Raw genomic sequence first — 16239 nt, forward strand, 5'->3', positions numbered from 1 at the left:
TCCACCCCTACCCCTAGTAACTTGTTAGAGAAGCTGAGTCATTGGTCTGTAGAACGTCCCATGATTTGACCTTGGCGGATTGCCTCCTGGTGCTGTTGAACTTGTTCCTCTGTCCTCTGGGTCTCCCGTAAACTGGGAGTCAGACCTAGAGGCTCACTTAGTGCGGATTCCATTTTCTAGGCATGAATACCACCTGGAGGTGCTGTGTATTCCACTCTCATCAATCACATTCAGTTCAGGTCAGTCGCACAGTTGAGTCCGACTCTTTGCGACCCCATGGACTGCAGCACGCCAGGCCTCCTTGTCCATCACCAAATCCCGCTCAAAGTCCAGCTCAAACTCATCTCCATTGAGTCAGTGATGCCATCCAACCATCTCATCGTCTGTCATCCCCTTCTCCTCCTGCCTTCAGTCTTTCCCAGCATCAAAGTCTTTTCCAGTGAGTCAGCTCTTCGAATCAGGTGGCCAAAGTATTGCAGTTTCAGCTTCAGCATCAGTCCTTTCAGTGAATATTCAGGACTGATTTCCTTTAGGATGGACTGGTTGGATCTCCTTGCAGTCCAAGGGACTCTCAAGAATCTTCTCCAACACCACAGTTCAAAATCATCAATTCTTCGGTGCTCAGCTTTCTTAATAGTCCAACACTCACATCCATACATAACTACTGGAAAAACCATAGCTCTGACTAGATGGACCTTTCTGGCAAAGTAATGTCTCTGCTTTTGAATATGCTGTCTAGGTTGGTCATAACTTTTTTTCCAAGGAGCAAGCATCTTTTAATTTCAGGGCTGCAGTCACCATCTGCAGTGATTTTGGAGCCCAAAAAAATAAAGCCTCTCACTGTTTCCATTGTTTCCCCATCTATTTGCCATGAAGTGATGGGACCGGATGCTATGATCTTAGTTTTCTGAATGTTGAGTTTTAAGCCAACTTCTTCACTCTCCTCTTTCACTTTCATCAAGAGGCTCTTTAGTTCCTCTTCACTTTCTGCCATAAGGGTACTGTTATCTGCATATCTGAGGTTATTGATATTTCTCCCGGAAATCTTGATTCCAGCTTGTGCTTCATCCAGCCTGGCATTTCACAAGATGAACTCTGCATATAAGTTAAATAAGCAGGGTGACAATATACAGCCTTGACAAACGCCTTTCCCTATTTGGAACCGGTCTGCTGTTCCATGTCCAGTTCTAACTGTTGCTTCTTGACTTGCATAAAGATTTCTCAGGAGGCAGGTCAGGTAGTCTGGTATTCCCATCTCTTGAAGAACTTTTCACAATTTGTTGTGATCCACACAGTCAAAGGGTGTGGCATAATCAATAAAAGAGTAGATGTTTTTCTGGAATTCTGTTGCATTTTTGATGATCCAGCAGATGTTGGCAATTTGATCTCTGGTTCCTCTGCCTTTTCTAAATCCAGCTTGAACATCTGGAAGTTCTCGGTTTCCATATTGTTGAAGCCTAGCTTGAAGAATTTTGAGTATTACTTTGTGAGCATGTGAGATGAGTGCAATTGTGCGCTGGTTTGAACATTCTTTGGCATTGCCTTTCTTTGGGATTGGAATGAAAACTGACCTTTTCCAGTCTTGTGGCCACTGCTGAATTTTCCAAATTTGCGGGCATATTGAGTGCAGCACTTTCACAGCATCATCTTTTAGGATTTGAAATAGCTCAACTGGAATGCCATCACCTCCACTAGCTTTGTTCGTAGTGATGCTTCCTAAGGCCCACTTGAATTTGCAATCCAGGATCTCTGGGTCTAGGTGAGTGATCACACCATCGTGGTTATCTGGGTCATGAAGATTTTTTTGTATAGTTCTTCTGTGTATTCTTGCCACCTCTTCTTAATATCTTCTGCTTCTGTTAGGTCCATACCATTTCTGTCCTTTATTGAGCCCATCTTTGCATGAAATGTTCCCTTGGTATCTCTAATTTTCTTGAAGAGATCTCTAGTCTTTCCCATTCTATTGTTTCCCTCTATTTCTTTGCATTGATCATGGAGGAAGGCTTTCTTATCTCAGCTTGGTATTCTTTGGAACTCTGCATTCAAGTGGATATATCTTTCCTTTTTTCCTTTGCCTTTGGCTTCTCTTCTTTTCTCAGCTATTTGTAAGCCCTCCATAGACAACCATTTTGCCTTTTTGCATTTCTTTTTCTTCTGGATGGTCTTGATCACTGCCTCCTGTACAATGTCATGAACCTCTGTCCATAGTTCTTCAGGCACTCTGTCTATCAGATCTAATCCCTTGAATCTATTTGTCATTTCCACTGTATAATCATAAGGGGTTTGATTTAGGTCATACCTGAATGGTCTAGTGGTTTTCCCTACTTTTCTCAATTTAAGTCTGAATTTTGGAATAAGTAGTTCATGATCTGAGCCACAGTCATCTCCTGGTCTTGTTTTTGCTGACTGTATAGGTCTTGTTTTTGCTGACTGTATAGGTCTTGTTTTTGCTGACTGTATAAATCTTCTCCATCTTTGGCTGCAAACAATATAATCTGATTTCAGTATTGACCATCTGATGATGTCCATGCATAGAGTCTTCTCTTGTGTTGTTGGAAGAGGGTTTTTGCTATGACCATTGCGTTCTCTTAGCAAAACTCTGATAGCCTTTGCCCTGCTTCATTCTGTATTCCAGGCCCAAATTTGCCTGTTACTCCAGGTATTTCTTGACTTCCTACTTTTGCATTCCAGTCCCCTTTAATAAAAAGGACATCTTTTTTGGGTGTTAGTTCTAGAAGGTCTTGTAGGTCTTTATAGAACCGTCCAACTTCAGCTTCTTCAGCATTACTGGTTGGGGCATAGACTTGGATTACTGTGATATTGAATGGTTTGCCTTGGAAATGATCAGAGATCATTCTATCATTTTTGAGATTGTACCCAAGTACTGCATTTCAGACCCTTTTGTTGACTATGATGGCTACTCCATTTCTTCTAAGGGATTCTTGCCCACAGTAGTAGATATTATGGTTGTCTGAATTAAATTTGCCCTTTCCAGTCCATTTTAGTTCACTGATTCCTATAATGTCGATGTTCACTCTTGCCATCTCCTGCTTGACCACTTCCAATTTGCTTTGATTCATGGACCTTACATTTCAGGTTCCTATGCAATATTACTTTTTACAGCATCAGACTTTACTTCCATCACCAGTCATATCCACACCCGGGCGTTGTTTTTGCTTTGGCTCCGTCTGTTCATTCTTTCTGGAGTGATTTCTCCACTCTTCTCCAATAGCATATTGGGCACCTACTGACCTCATGAGTTCATTTTTCAGTGTCATCAGTCACATTAGCAGGCACGTTAGTTTGTGCTTTTCCCTTTCCATTGAGTCAAATTTGGTTCCTTGCTCCTGTTTTTGTAGTTCTGTGATCTGCAAAACGTGGCCTGAGGGTGGGACCTCCTGAAAGTCCTCTAAGCCAGCAACTCTGAGACTAGAGTCTGTGGAAGCATTCTAGGTGTTCCATGGGGCACAGAGAGTTGTTGCAAAATCAGTGTCCGTGTCCTCAGCTTCCAGTTTTGTTCTCTTTGGCCAAACTGCTGTGCCTAAGAATATCCCAAGGCGGATTGTGCCTTCCCACCTTCTGCGACACAGCTGCCCTCTCCTGCTTTATCAAAGGAAGATGCTCTCTTGCCTTGGTTCTTTGCCTCTGAGTAGCAGCATCTCCACACACAGACGGAGTGACCCTTGGTGTGTGGGTGCTGGGGTGGAGATGATGATCAGATCACTGATCACTGGACACAAATCCTTTAGCAATTCAGATACTGTCCTTTCAGGGAAATAAGATCCCTAAAGCCACATGGTGTGGCCAAAAATAAAGAGAGAAAGAAATCCTTTAATGTAAATTTCCCTGGTGGACTGATGCTGAAGCTGAAACTCTAATACTTTGGCCACCTGATGCGAAGACCTGACTCATTGGAAAAGACCCTGATGCTGGGAAAGATTGAGGGCCAGAGGAGAAGGGGATGACAGAGGATGAGATGGTTGGATGGCATCACTGACTCAATGGACATGAGTCTGAGTAAACTCTGGGAGTTGGTGATGGACAGGGAGGCCTGGTGTGCTGCAGTTCATGGGGTCACAAAGAGTCCGACACGTCTGAGCGACTGAACTGAACTGAACTGAACTGCTCTGGGATTTTGGGCCTTAGTCAATGGCACCCCACTCCAGTACTCTTGCCTGGAAAATCCCATGGCTGGAGGAGCCTGGTAGGCTGCAGCCCATGGGGTTGGGAAGAGTTGGACACGACTGAGCAACTTCCCTTTCACTTTTCACTTTCATGCACTGGAGAAGGAAATGGCAACCCACTCCAGTGTTCTTGCCTGGAGAATTCCAGGGATGGCAGAGCCTGGTGGGCTGCCGTCTGTGGGGTCGCACAGAGTCGGACACAACTGAAGCGACTTAGCAGCAGCGGCAGCAGATACAGTTCAAAGAACAAAATTCCCTGGTGGTCTAGTGGTTAAGACTCTGTGCTCCCAATGAGGGGAGCCCAGGTTCAATCCCTGATCAGGGAACTAGATCCCACATGCTATCACTAAAGATGCCACATGCCACACCTGAGAGCCAGAGTAGCCAACTAGGTAGATAAATAAAAAAATATATTAAAAAAAATGACAGTATTAGAACAAAATATTTGTTTTTTCTATCTTCTTTACATGAATACATTTTCTTTGTTTAAGAAAAAAAAACTTGAACCACTTAATGTTTATTCACAGATATATGAATGAAAACTGAAAAAATTAGAAAAAGACCTCATCCTTGAAAATAAGTATTTCCAAGAATAAATATTATTAGACTTTTGAATATCTAATAATTATGAAATGGTAGATTAAATTTTTGCTGTTATGAATCTGTTCTCAACCACTAATAGTTTTAATAGTCATTCAATCCAGGAAGTTGTTATTTAAGCAGTTAGAACTCTAGGCTCACAGGAAATTAAAAAACAATTAAATTGAAATGTGCATAGATATTTTATTGCAAACCAATATGAGAAAGAAACCAATAATAGCCTTTCTAGCATAAAATATAAGTTGCTCTAGGATAAAATTTGGTGGGAAAATGGAATTGATATACTAATCAAGGAGAAAAAGGAATGGTATACATTTTTTGACTTTTGAGTAAGAGCTAGCTCTTGTGTTTTTGTGTGTAGAATATAACCCTGGAACAGAAAAGTACATAAGACATAAACACACAACTTATTTTGTGTACATTTTTAAGTGGATAATGGAGAGAATCAAATCCCTATGCTGTTTATTTTTATTTAATTAATTTTTTTTGGCTGCATGGCTTTTGGGATCTTAGTTCCCCAACCGGGGATTTAACCTGGCCCTCAGCAGTGAAAGCACCAAGACCTAAGCACTGGACGGCCAGGGAACTCCCTCCTACGCTGTTTAGATCCCAGTGGGTCCGTTTAAACAACTGAAGAAATAGTTTTATTTAAGCACACCGATATTTACATGCCAGAATTTACATCTTTTGTGCCTCTTTTAAATTTGAGATGAAAGCATTTTAGTTTTTAATTGTTACTTTAAGAACTTTGTCGCGGATTGCAGTGTGGTGTTAATTTCTGCCGCACAGCAACATGCTTTGGTTCTGTGCATTTGTATTCTTTTCTGTTACGGTTCATTGACAGGATATTGCTCATATGTCCCTGTGCTGTGCAGTAGGACCCTGCCGCTCATCCACTCCGTGTATAAGAGCTCCATCTCTTATTCCCACACTCCCTCTTCACTCCCGCTTCTTGTTCCTCCCCCTCCCCCTTGGCCACCACACATACGTTCCCTATGTCTGCGGGTCTGTTTCTTTTTGTAGATAAGCTCATCTGTGTCACGTTTTAGATCCCACATGCGAGTGATATCCTATGATGTTTACCTTTCTGCCTTACTTCCCTTAGTGGGATCATCTCTAGTTGCTTCCGTGTTGCTGCCAATGGCCTGATTTCCTTCTTTTCTATGGCTGAGTAGTATTCCACTGTATACATGTGGCACATCTTCTTTATCCATTCATCTGCTGTTGGACGTTCAGGATGCTTCCATGTCTTCGGGGAGCAGAGCTGGGATTTGAACCCTCTGATGTTGAGTCCCAACAGTTAAAGCTCAATGCCTCCTAGATGATGTCTGGACCAGCTGCCTCTATTTTACAGACAAGAAACAGAACCACAGAGAGTAAATTACTTACCCAGAATTAAAAAATGCTAGATGGCATGGAGCTAGGATGAAACCCAGATGAGAAGTCGGGGGCTGTCAGCATTGAGCTCTGTGACCTTGGGGAGGCTCCTCGGTCGTCTTGGACCTCAGCTGAGTCTGCTGGAGTCTGGGGGTGTCAGAAGGGATGGTTCCTTAAGAGCGTCTTCGATCTGCATGTCTGAAGGGGTGAGTTTCCACGGAAGTTAGCGTCTCTCTTTTGTTGTAAAGCAATTACAAAGCGTTTCAGTCAGTTTCCGGTCCACCTATTCCCCTACGCACCTATTAACGGTAAATTTAAACTTGCAATCGAACGCCCTTTCACCCAAGTGAGAAAAGCACTCACGGCCCCCGGAGATGAGCGTTTGGATGGATTTGGACAAAGCATTGAGGGTCACCGTTTTCATTTTCTTTGCTCTGGCCCTGATGTCTCTTTTTTGTGAGGTTTGAACTAACCAGGGTTCTCTAAATCAGCGTATATTCTCTCTCAAGGAAGAAGTACTTGTGCAGAATAAAAATGACCATGAAACTGCGGAAGAGAAAGGCCACCAATCAAACAGCTCACTGCTAGGCATGAAAAGGCAATTTAATATCCATTATTTAATCGCACAGGGAGCTGGGTCCTTATGAAAGATGTGATTTTTCTTAGGGACATTTTGGCTGAGTTGGCTTTTGTGCTGCAAGTGCTGAGTGGCGTTTTCTGCAAATAACCGTCGCACTGTTGGAAGTTAATGATGCTCTCCAGTGAAGGCCTCGGAGTCTGGAGGGATGATGGTGACCAGCTGTTCTCCATCTCCGTGGAGAAATGGATGGGAAGAAATGGGCTTAAGTCATTACATGAGGGATTCAGGGAGGAGATTTCAGCCAGATCCACCAGAAAGGTTTCTCCTAGAGAGGATAGTTGAGTGAGAAGGGCCAGGGTGCAGGGAGTAGCCACTGAGTTGGGTCAGAAAGCCTACCTTTTATTTATTTTCAAAATAATTTTACTGACTTATTTATTTTCTTTTTTTTAAATTTTATTTTATTTTTAAACTTTACAAATTGTATTAGTTTTGCCAAATATCAAAATGAATCCGCCACAGGTATACACATGTTCCCCATCCTGAACCCTCCTCCCTCCTCCCTCCCCATACCATCCCTCTGGGTCGTTCCAGTGCACTAGCCCCAAGCATCCAGTATCGTGCATCGAACTTGGACTGGCATCTCGTTTCATACATGATACGGAAGCAACCTAGATGTCCATCAGCAGATGAATGGATAAGAAAGCTGTGGTACATATACACAATGGAGTATTACTCAGCCATTAAAAAGAATACATTTGAATCAGTTCTAATGAGGTGGATGAAACTGGAGCCTATTATACAGAGTGAAGTAAGCCAGAAAGAAAAACACCAATACAGTATACTAACGCATATATATGGAATTTAGAAAGATGGTAACAATAACCCTGTGTACGAGACAGCAAAATAGACACCGATGTATAGATCAGTCTTATGGACTCTGTTGCAGAGGGAGAGGGTGGGAAGATTTGGGAGAATGGCATTGAAACATGTATAATATCATGTATGAAACGAGATGACTTATTTATTTTTGGCTGCATTGGGTCTGCGTTGCTTTTCTCTAGTTGCAGCAAGCAGAGGTTCCTCTCTATTTGCAGCGTGGGGCGAGGGCTCCTCATTGCGGTGGCTTCTCTTGTTGGGGACACGGGATCTAGGGTGCGAGGGAACCAGCTGCTGTGGCCCCTGGGCTCAGTCGCTGTGGCTCCCGGGCTCTAGGGCACAGGCTTGACAGTTCTGGCCCGTGGGCTTAGCTGCTTTGCGGCATGTGGGATCCTCCCGGATCAGGGATCGAACCCATATCTGCATTGGCAGGCGGGACTCTTTGCCACGGAGCTGCCAGGGAAGCCCAGGCCTACCTTTTATATTCCCGGCTGTACAGATCCTAGATTACGAACTAATAATTGCTGTTACTAATTGAATTTGAGCAAACTCCGGGAGATAGTGAAGGACAGGGAAGCCTGGCGTGCTGCAGTCCATGGGGTTGCAAAGAGTCGGACACGACTTAGTGACTGAACACACACACACACACACAATTGCTGTTGCATTTTCCCCTTATTGTCTGAGACATAGGGAAGCCTGGCATGCGCTCATGGGGATTTTTCAATGTGAGGTCTTTTGGTCACACTAAAATGGGCTGAACCCCCAACAGACAGTATGAGCACTCCGATGGGCTCTGATGAGACTCCTGCAAAGATCATGGCTCTTGTTTCCCCGAGCCATCACTTTCTTCTTTATGAGGCTGAGTGAGATAAATGGCCCCAGATGACCCCCTGGGGAGGCTGAAGCCACATGGACCTGGAGCAGGTCCCATCCCCAGCATCACTTGGACCAGATAGGCCACCTTGGAAGTTTCATGGCAGTTGTCTCATGGAGTCTCCATTCTCTCTTTTTAATTTTTTCTTGTATACCGTGTTTAAAGTCTTTATTGAATTTGTTGCAGTATTGCTTTAGCCTTGTGTTTCGGTTTTTTGGCCCTGAGGCATGTGGGGTCCTAGCTTCAGGGGTGGAACCCTCGCTTCCCGGATTTGGAAGGTGATGTCTTAACCACTGGACCGCCAGGGAAGTCCCCGGATCTCCTCTCTTAAATCTGTGTTTTCAAGACGTGGGGAGCCGGGGAGCCTCAGGGCCTCCTGTGTCCTACTGTCCACAGCTTTTCTCCTGCACCAGGAGGCAGGGAGGTGATGCTGGTCTGTTCTGGGGCCGTTGGTGTCACTGTCTCATCACTTCAGTCGTGTCCAACTCGTTGCGACCCCCTGGACTGCAGCCCATCAGGCCCCTCAGTCCATGGGATTCTGCAGGCAAGAATGCTGGAGTGGGCTGCCATTTCCTTCTCCAGGGGATCTTCCCGACCCAGGGCTCGAACCTGCGTCTCCTGATCAGCAGGTGAAAGAGATTCTTTACCATTGAGTTACCTGGGAAGCCCATTCTGAGGCTAAGGCTGCCCTTTAGGTGGGCACTCAGCATAGTGAGGGCATGTTCCAGGGTGGGCTCGTGGGACTTGGAGCCCCCTCCCCCAGGGGTCTCGTGTGAGCTGGAGGGTGTGGCCCGGAGCAGGAAGAGAGTGTGGGGACCGGCCCTGCCGCAGCCAGGACCATGCTCGGGACAGTCGGCAGCGTCGCTAAGGGGCACCTGTCACTTCCCGCAAGGCCTTTTCTTTTTCAGGGTCTCAGATGGCCCGTTTCTGGTAGGAAACTTCTGTGTCTCAGCCAGGTGTCCTCAGACCAGGCTGAGCCCAGGCAGAAGACCCGGAACACAGCATAGGAGAGCAGGCTGACTCTGGCACTCCAGGCCCCCACGTGGCAGTGGTTTCTGTGAAGTGCGAGGATGGCGTGGTGAAAGCTCTGCCCCACCGCTGTCCGTCATCCTGTGCCAGCAAGATGGGCCCCTTCCTCCCCTGGACATCCTGACTCCATCCTGGGGAGGGGAGGGGGATGGCCAGGCGAGAAGGGAAGGAAAGAAAAAAGGGAGAAAAGCACCCAGGGCGGAGACAGACTGTCATTATTATTCTTGTACTTCTTCTTTTCAATTTCATGCTTCAGATTTCCTGTGTCGTTATAAACCGTGTGGGGGAGGAAATGGTATATATTACCTTCTCTCTGCGGTGATGGGAGCGCACAGCATTCTGTCAGTGGAGGAGCCCACGTGCTTGAGCATATGGGAGGGGCGGCCTTGATCCTGCCCAGCGCCGCCCCCCGCCCCGCCCCGGACGCTGTTACCGCCCCGCCCCGTCTCAGCGCATCCGCTCTCCTTCCCCACGTTCACCCTCAGGCGGCCTCCAGTCTCACGGCCCCCCCTGCTTCCTGCCCTCTCCCTCTGCCTTTCCTTGCCCTCCTGGGCCGACTGTGTCGACTGGGCTGGGGCACTGTCACTCCCTGGGGATACCTGTTCCGCCGTGTTTGGGGGGATCCTTCCCTGTTCCCATGAGCGAGAGGGTGGGGATTGTACATAAGTGACCAGCAGGAGATTAAAACGGGCCTTTGATGTTACTGTTGTTGAGTCGCTTAGTGTCTCACTCTTTGCAATCCCATGGAGTATAGCCCACCAGGCTCCTCTGTCTTCCACTATCTTCTGGAGTTTGCTCAAATTCATGTCCATTGAATCACTGATGCCATTCAACCATCTCATCCTCTGTCGTCCCCTTCTCCTCCCACCTTCAATCTTTCCCAGCACTGGGGTCTTTTCCAATGAGTTGGCTCTTTGCATCAGGTGATCAGAGTATTGGAGCTGCAGCTTCACCATCAGTCCTTCCAATGAATATTCAGCGTTGATTTCCTTTAGGACTGACTGGTTTGATTTCCATGCTGTCCAAGAGACTCTCAAGAGTCTACTTTAGCACCACAGTTAGAGAGCATCAATTTTGTAGGCACTCAGTCTTCTTTATGAACTGGAGATGGAAATGGCAACCCAGTCCAGTATTCTTGCCTGGAGAAACGCATGGGCAGTATGAGAAAAGGACCTTGGGAGGCTTGAAATAGTCAGATGTGAGCATCCCAAAGTCACAGTAAGTCTTACGGATTCTCTGTAGGAATGGGTAGGTGTTCAGTAGATACTCCTTTAAGATGGGCTCATTTTCTCCCTTCATCCCTCTTTCCCTGCCTTCCTCCCATTCTCTCTCTCTCTCTCCCCTACCCTTCCTTCTTGCCTTCCTTTCATTTGTGGAGAACCTGCTGTGTTCCAGGCACCGTGTCAAGCGCTGAGCATAAGAAGGCGCGCCGGGGGAGACGGTCTCTGTGTTTAGGGAAGGTCTGGTCTGGTAGGGATGAGCCCAGCCCCCCGCGGCCCACGCCCAGCCCACTGTCTGTCTGCTTTTCCACTGTCTGTTCTTGTCACTGGAGATTTGTTGGATCCCAGCCGCGCCCGTGGGTCCACACGTTACCTGCGGCTGCTCCGGCATTACAGCGGCAGCCCCGAGGTGCTGTAATATTTGCTCTCTGGCTTCTCCCCCAAGTTCACTGACCCCGGGTGTAGCTGCAGGCAGGTGATGGACCACGGGGACCGCAGCTCTGTGCTGTCCAGACAGGGCCCCAGAGGTCTTGGATGCTCCCTGGAGCGTCCAGGGCTCCCGAGTTGGGGCGTTTTCTGGGGGCGTGGGTTTGTGGTGGACACTCCCCAAGGGGGCCCAGCCTTCCCTCCTGAAGTCGACATCACCACTCCCCTTTGCTGGAGGCAGACCTTTAAGAATCTCCAGGGAAACAGCTTTGCAGTGAAGTGGAATGAGTTACGTGGACCCTTTTGCTCCGTTGTCCTTGTCGCATAAGGCGGCCTGTGGCCATCTAGACGGATGGCCCTGGGTGAGCGTGTGTCATTTAACATGGTGAAATAAAGCCAGGGGTCCCAGCTCAAACCAAACTCCAGTTTGCTACTGTCCTTGGCATCTCTGGTTTAGCAGAGTGAGCTGACTTGGCCCAGCATCCTTGATGGTTTGATTCCAGGGATGGTTTGATTCAGGCTTTGGGGAAGCTCCCTCGCTTCTGACATGGTGGTTTGCCACCCTGGCTGCACATTAGAGTCACCTGGAGAGATGTGAAAACCCCAGTGCCCTGGACACACCCTGGACTCAATGCATCAGAATCTCTGGGGGTGGGATGAAGCTTCAGTAGTTCGTAGGGTTCCCCCGCACCCACCCAGGGTGATGGCGAGGTGCAGTCAAAGGTGAGAAGCCCTGGTCCTTTTTGCCTGTGCTTCAGCACAGCTTGTAGGCTATTACTTCCCCCACCAGGAATCGAACCTGCACCCTCAGTGGCAGACGTGTGCAGCCCTAACCACCTGATCTCCTCCAGGGAGTTCCTCAAGAACCTGTGTTCTGATGGGAACCATGGTTTAGCGAAGGATGAGCTGGTGTTTGGAAAAAGCCGATTTCCCTTCAGAGGCTCCATGCAGCTGTGGGGCTGAGCATGCAGCTGACCCAGCACGTAGGGTTGGGGGGATGGTTAGAGGAACACTGGACGTCCAGGACTTGGACGGGGAGCCCAGGAGGAGGCTACTGTCTTTGATCTCTGGGGAGGCTGCCGTGACGGGGTCCACCACGCGCTTGGCAGTTGGCGCCCGAGGCTGGTTGGTTTTGGTAGCAACCTGGGTCGGGAGGCAGCAGTTGTTGTACGAGAAAGGTATGCTTTCCAATTGGTCAGGCAATAGTGGGCACCTGCCGTCTGGGAACTCCAGCTCTTTCTTGGGTCTCCTTGGCATTTGCAAAAGGATGGGAGGCAGGCTCTACTGCTTTGAGACCTTGAGCCTGAGTTTAGATTCTCTTTGAGGCACTCACTGTCCTCCTTGGATCATGTATTGTGTCTGAAAGAAAAAAAAATCTCTGGACTGGTGGACCCTTCTGGAAGTCATCTCAGGCACCCGCTGCCATCAGACAGGGTGATGTTTCACCCAGGGCACGCAGATGGTGGGAGCACAGCTTGTTCCCAAAGATGTTTGCCAAGAAAGACTTTATACACTTTTTGGGGGGATGGGAGGGATGATCTAATTGAGTGTTTAGCTAGTTTCTTAAAAACTTATCTAAACGTCATCGGCTGAAATTTAAAAAAAAGAGAGAGTAGCTAACTTCGTTTTTCATAGGCATCTTAGTACAAATCACATTAAAATAACCTTTATCAAGTGTCGGCTCTTTTGTAAGATCCTCTGAGTGCGAGGGATAAAAGTTAGTATTGGTTAAGTTTTATCCTTTAAGGGGCTTCCCTGGGGGTCTAGTGGCTAAGACTCCATGCTGCCAATGCAGGGAGCCCGGATTTAATTTCTGTTCAGGGAACTAGCAGGAACTAGATCCCACATGCCGCAGCTAAGACCTGGTGCTGTGCTTAAGAATCCGCCTTGCAATGCAGAGGACGTGAGTTCTATTCCTGCTGGTTGGAGAGCTAAGATCTCACATGCCTGGGAGCAGTGCGCCCACACGCCTCATCTAAGACCCTGTGCAGCCAAGGAAATATTTTTTAAAAAGTTTTATCCTTTAGACCTTACCGCCAGGACCAGATCTGCACACGTTATTCACTTAAGCGCTTTGTGCCAGGGCTGCTATTGGGTGGCGGGTTCCTGCTTTTCCCTGGTCCCTTGTTCACAAGGAGGGGAGAGGAGGGAATAATCCAGGCTTTGTCAAAGGCCAGTGTGAGTTCAGAGATAGCCAGACACGTGATCTCCTCACAGAAAAGCCCTTTGTCATGGCCCAGAAGGTGGAGCAAGGAGACAGTTGTCTTCAGACCAACCCATCCACCATTTCCTGAGCACCTACTGTATACTTGGGGGGCGGGGTATGGCAGGAAGCAAGGTGTCACCCCTCCCTGCGGGGGGTTTAGGGTGGGTTAGGACAGACAGGTCACAGTCACCTGGAATCAAGAGACAGGTCAGTGTGTGGTTGTAAGAAGCTAATTGACAGAGGGTGATGGGAACCCGGAAACAGGGAGGTTCTTTCTAGTTGGGGAAATAGGACTTTTTCTGTGGCTGAAGCTCAGATTGGAAGGACAGGCAGAGTTTGGGGTGGGGAGGGTGCGTGTGTTTGTGCCTGTGTGCTCGGTCACTCAGTCGTGTCCAACCCCATGGACTGCAGCCCACCAGGCTCCTCTGTCCGGGGGACTCCCCAGGCAAGAAGCCTGGAGCAGGTTGCTGTTTTCTGCTCCAGAGGACCTTCCCGACCCAGGGACTGAGCCCAGGGCTCCGGCATTGCAGGCAGATTCTTTATCGTCTGAGCCACCAGGGAAGCCCAGGGAGCGAGCAGGGAAAGGAAATGAGTTATAGGTATAAGCAGCAGCAAGTTGGAAGTGCAGAGAGAAAAGTACAGGGTGGCGATGGGCTTGGTTGGTAGGTGACGCTGGAAAGGTAAGTCAGGGCTCAGGTGTGAACAACCTGGAGTCCTATGGAAGGGAGTTTGTGTCCTGTTCTCTAGACTGACGGGGAGACCCTGGAGGTTTTTGAGAGGTTGACACAGAGCACTGCTCTCAGGAAGTGTCTTCTGTGGGTAGCAGACAGCGTGGCCACAGGGAGTGTGTAGGAGGATGCAGGCCATGGGCAGACAGGCAGGCTGGAGGCTCTTGCATTAATAATCTACATGTGATGCCTGGACTTATCCGTGGCCTTGACTCTGGGCGGACGCAGAGGAGTTGGGAAGGGAGAGAGTGAGAGACATCCTTGCTGGGGAGCTCAGGGACTTGGCCATCGTTTGATCGTGAAGGCAGCTGAGGAGGTTCAAGCACTTCACAAGTATTGTATTCCGGGGGTTCCTCCCCTGGGGTAGTCAGAGAACCCAGCTTCACCATCCTGTCTTTTGGGCTGAGGGGGACTCTCCTAGAAATGGGGAGATGTTGGGGGGGTGTCTCTTAGGTTTACACCAGGCTTTTCTCATCTGAGTGGTTTATTCTTTGGAATCTGTGTGTTGGGGTGGTTTCCATGGCAACTAGACACCTACAGCTAGTTGTACTGATGGTGACGCTTCTTGCTGCTCGCTCTGTATCCATTAGGATGAGGTTTGACTGAGTGTAACTGAAACCCCAAAAATAGCGGCTTAAGTAAGAAAGCCTCCTCTGATGTAGAAGAAATCTGGAGACCGTGGCTGGGAACGTAGTTCCATGGAGTCACCAGGGATCTAGACTCCTCTGTTGTTCATCACCTTGCCCCAGATGGGAGCCTTCGTCTTTCTGGCCCAAAATAGCTGCTAGAGATCAGGCCATCACATCTGCCTTCTGGGCAGCAGAATGGCAGGAAGGAGGGAGGTTCCTTGCAGGTCTTGCATGACAGGTCCATTTACAACTCATTGGCCAGCACTTACTGGTAAGACCTCTCTAGGTGCACGGAAGGCTAAGATTCGTGGCCTTTACATTGGGATTCTGTTACTGAAGGAGAGAGGACAGTGGGACCTGAGCAGGCAGTTAGCACTCTTGGTCACACAAAGCAGTGCAGAGAGGACTTTGAGCCCTAACAGTATCATTGACTTACTTTCTAGGCGTGCGTTTTCTGTATGTGTATATATATATGTTAGTTTCTTTTGAAAGGAAGGAGTGATACATGAACTTGGTAAGAAATTCAAGTAATACTAAAGGGTGCACAATAAAAAATAAGTCCATCCGTCTCTTTGCATCTATCAGGGGCTTTGGGGGGGCATGAATGATGAAAAGCCAATTCACTCTGGCACAAGGAAGAAAAGACATGTATTGGTCCAGGCAATTAAGATATCCAGGCACAGAACCAGCCTCAGAATCCGCTAATTTTGGATCAAAGGCCGATGCTGGGATGCTTTTTTCCATCTCCTGGCCCTGCTTTGCTTCGTGCGGCTTTCCTTTCTTTTTTCCTTTTTTTGGGGGGGGGGGCTGCATGTGGGATCTTAGTTCCCCAGCCAGGGGTCGACCCATGCCCGTTGCTTTGGAAGTGCAGGGTCTTCGCCCCTGGACACCAGGGAAGTCCCCGTGAAGCTCCATTTTCAGTAGTCTGTCCACATCCTCTCAGGTTCAGGTCCAGAGGAGCGAGGTCTTCCCCAGCGCTTGGGGTTGAGGTTCACAGGCAGCGAGCCGCTGGCCTGACTCGGGTTATGTGTGTGTCCCTGAAGGCTAATTCCTGTTCCTGTGGGGATGTCACGCGTTCGCTGGCCAGGGCTGGGCACTGCCCTCGTCCAGCGACCCCTGGACCGCCTCACCGCGTCTCCCCGTGTCTTGTTTTCCCTAGCGCCTCCAGCCTTCCTCTGGCCACCCCCTCCAGTGAGACCAAGTGCCGGCTCTGTGCGTTTCCATTCCATTTGTTACCTGAAACACCCAAGGAAGAAATTCAAAGAGCCAGTGAGGCTTCGTTTGTGCTCTGCAAGCAGCAGAGAAGCGGGGCCTTGGTGGCCCGGATTAGTCATAGGTGTTCTGGTGTCCTGGGAGGAAAGGGCTCCGTTCTTCTCAGTACAAGGGCTACATTGTTCTAGAAGCAAGAATTAGCTATAGAGTGAGGTGGCAGTCTGTGGCTAGTCATGTGATCTCCCCAGAATCTCTGTGTGTGTAGAGGACTCTTGGCCTCTCATGAGTGGGTACATCC

General features: G+C 48.3%; 1 protein-coding gene across 7 annotated transcripts in view; it reads left to right on the top strand.

The window, feature by feature from the left end:
- SLC39A11 (solute carrier family 39 member 11) overlaps positions 1-16239 on the top strand; it is a 372698-nt gene that overhangs the window by 97472 nt on the left and 258987 nt on the right. The gene's annotated exons all lie outside the window — the stretch shown is intronic.

Source organism: Bos javanicus, chromosome 19, assembly GCF_032452875.1.
Source record: "Bos javanicus breed banteng chromosome 19, ARS-OSU_banteng_1.0, whole genome shotgun sequence".
Classification (NCBI taxonomy): domain Eukaryota; kingdom Metazoa; phylum Chordata; class Mammalia; order Artiodactyla; family Bovidae; genus Bos; species Bos javanicus.